The sequence below is a fragment of the Triplophysa rosa genome, linkage group LG1 (assembly GCF_024868665.1).
Source record: "Triplophysa rosa linkage group LG1, Trosa_1v2, whole genome shotgun sequence".
NCBI lineage: Eukaryota > Metazoa > Chordata > Actinopteri > Cypriniformes > Nemacheilidae > Triplophysa > Triplophysa rosa.
Window position 1 is genome coordinate 29,879,674 of NC_079890.1, and position 3,233 is coordinate 29,882,906.

The following is a 3,233-nucleotide window of genomic DNA, read 5'->3' on the forward strand; positions in this document are numbered from 1 at the left end:
TATTTGCGGCCCCATCGTATGCTTGGCCACGCAACCCAGTGATAGGCAAGTTTAGGCGCTGCAAAACATCCATGACTACTTTTGCTAGATTTTCTCCTGTTGTCAAAGAAACCTCATAAAGACCAATAAATTCTTCACGAGGGACTAAATCCTTGTCAACATATCTCAAACACACTGCCTCTTGCTCTTTTCCAGACACGTCTCGTGTCCCATCCATCATCACAGAATACTGCAGGTATGGAAGTGATCTGATGTTTTCAACTATTTCACGTATGATCACGCTGCTGAACAAAGTCAGGATTTCATTTTGAACAATTGCTGAAGTGTATACATCCTTTCTACCAAATGTCAACCACTTGGTTAGAGAGGGGTCATCCTCTGATTTGTACTTCAGAACCTGTTCAAAATTTCCCTCACCACATTCATGGCCCCTAAAAGGTAAGCCCTGCCTAGCCAACATCTGCACAGCACCAATGATTTTGAGAAGACATTCCCTTGCTTCCTCTTTGGGCAAGGACTGTTTAGCAATTAATTTTGGATCTGGTTGATTGGGCTTACTGAACTGATGGCGAGTAACAGCCACGTCTGAGTTCTCTGCTCCTCTCTCTACCATTTCATCTTCATCCTTATCCTCTCTGACCTCTCCCTCACTCTGTTCTTCTTGTCTGCCTGCTTCTTGTCTGCCCGCTTCTTGTCTGCCTGCTTCGTGTCTGCCTTTTCCTCCCTCTTCATCTCTGTCTTCCTCACTCCTGGCCACATCCTCACGTACACCCCTAATCAAAACATTTGAAATGAAATTGTGAATTTGATATAAACACACCAGACACACGCCTGCACCTGGGATGGAAATAAGCACCACCTGTTGTAACCATTTTTGTTGTAATATATTTGTCCATTGGGTGGCACTCTGAGTGAATTCACACGTATATAAGGGTGATGAGATGATGAGCCAGGTGTGTATTGGGAGTAGGGAAGCACATAGTTTTTGACCGTATTGGGTCGTGCTTCAGGAGGTTAACTGGCTTTTTTATATTATGTGGAACCAAATGGAAAAGTAGCCATTACCTACAAGGTATGGAATTTGTGTGGACTTTTTCGGTGAGAAATAAACAAACAAAATGATACCACAGGATGCAATTTAAAGCAATGTTTATTTACTGAAGCGCAATAAAGAGACTATGGCATTTTAAATCCGATTGCAAAGACTTTAATGTTTACGCGTCAAATATTGCTCACTTCTATTACCAATACCAGCAGTAAAAGAAAGTTGTGGTTACACCACCCATGACACAAACACACACACATGGCCTCTCTTCCTTCATAGACCTCTTTCACAAACTGTAACATTCATTTCATTGCTCACATGTGAACCTTCCTGTGCTCTCTCTGAAACTGATGCCTCCAGCAACTTCCTCTCCTAAACAAGGGTGCAGTGGTAAAGGAATACGGTCAAACAGTTACAGCTGTGGCACTAGCAAACCTCAGTGAATATTGAAAAGTAATATCATGAAATAAATGCAAACAATATCTAATGGTAATAGGCTACTGTTGTTTAATGTCAACATTTTTCAACTTTCAGCTTTCAACTTCACTTACAGGATTTCTCTTGAAAAAGGTGTCAATCTTCTCCTGCCTCTTTCTTTTCTGCATCTTAATGATACTGGTGACAAAAAGACAGTGGTAAGCTTGATAGTGACATGGGTCTGACAGGACTGTGACTGCTAAATTTTGCTTACTTGCGCCTTGAAAAGGGGAGATAAAAAAACAACAAAGAAAAAACGGCCACACAAAGCTTTTTCTCTGGTGGTATAAATAATGTAACAATTTACTGTTTTAATACATTAAAATAATATACACTTTTCTTTCATAATTCATCAACAGGTATGCAAACAATGACATCATTTCTCACTTTTTTCTCCTCAACAGGTACAATCAAACACAACAGGTAAGTATCCACAAAAGTATTCAGCTAATCGACAAACAATGCTCAAAATATCAAAATCAATTGCACTGGCAAATGGCAATAAACAATTTGTCCCTCCTCCTCGTCAATTCCCTGCCTTCTTCATCACAGTTACTTTATACATTGCATGCCACATACATAACCGAATTTAGCTAGCTGCTGAACAATATCCCAATTAGCAATTAGCATTAGTCTAAAAAACGAAATATAATACAGAAAACACTCGACATGTCAACAAAACATAAACAGAACATCTTCCCAAACACATATCAAGCTTATTTAAAAACCTCGAAAGCATAAACACTCATTCAAAGTACCTGGAAAAGGGAGATGTAAATAACGATAACCATAAGTTCCCGCCTCCTCAGCACGAGCTGACCGATAAATCTAACACAACAAGAGAGGCGGGACTTAAGGCAGAACAGCCAATCATCAGCCGGTCACATTCAAAGCCAGTGTCATGTTTGAGAGGGAGGAGAGAGCAGGCAGTCGCAGCGAGCTCAGACACAGAGCGGCCAGAGAAACGGAGGAGCGACTACTGTAAGGCGTTTGTGCAAAACTGCGGAAAAACTGCAGAAAAAGTGTGGGTGTTGAACCCTCTCACCGGGAAAAGTGTGGGTGTTAAAACACCCACATCCCCCACGGGTGCGACGCGCCTGCATGCAAGGATAGTGCAGTATTTTTGAACAGTTTACTTATGTTTAAGTACTATAGTTTAAAGCAGTGTTTCCCAACCTTTTTTCTGCCGCAGCACAGTTTTAATTTGCAAAAAATTTCACGGCACACCAGCATCACATTAACCACTAAAATATAACAAAATTGCAAAAAACTGCATTGCTTTAAATTGCTTGTTAAGACAGCATATTATAATAAACGTAGTACTCACATATGATGTCAATGTGGAACTTGAGCTTGTTTTGATGAACGCTAAGATAATATCCTCGCTGGAATTGATGACAACGACACACGGAGCTCTTCGTCAACTGCTCTCAATCTTTCTCTATTTTTGTTCTTTATATAAGTCAAACTGGAAAAGCTGAGCTCACATAAGTAGGTTGTGGAAAAAGATAACAACACTGAGATTGCACTGTCTGCAATGACTGGGTACTCTTTGGCAGCAGTCAACCAGAAACTGTCCAGAGGTAGGTCACTGAATGTCATTTTCAAACCACGGTCCTGTCTCATTTCAGTGAGCTGCTCTTGTTGCTGCAGCGACAGTCCATTTGCGTTATCCATTGCAGATGAGCTAAATGGGTCTCGAACCCAGTCA

General features: G+C 40.9%; 1 long non-coding RNA gene across 1 annotated transcript; it reads right to left on the reverse strand.

Moving 5' to 3' along the window:
• Positions 1-356: 356 nt before the first annotated feature.
• Positions 357-2,351, reverse strand: LOC130554649 (uncharacterized). The gene is made up of 3 exons (XR_008963004.1): positions 2,281-2,351; positions 1,597-1,660; positions 357-1,417 (listed from the first exon to the last, which is right to left on the reverse strand). It is a non-coding gene; the product is annotated as an uncharacterized LOC130554649 (long non-coding RNA).
• Between the last annotated feature and the right edge of the window lie 882 nt (positions 2,352-3,233).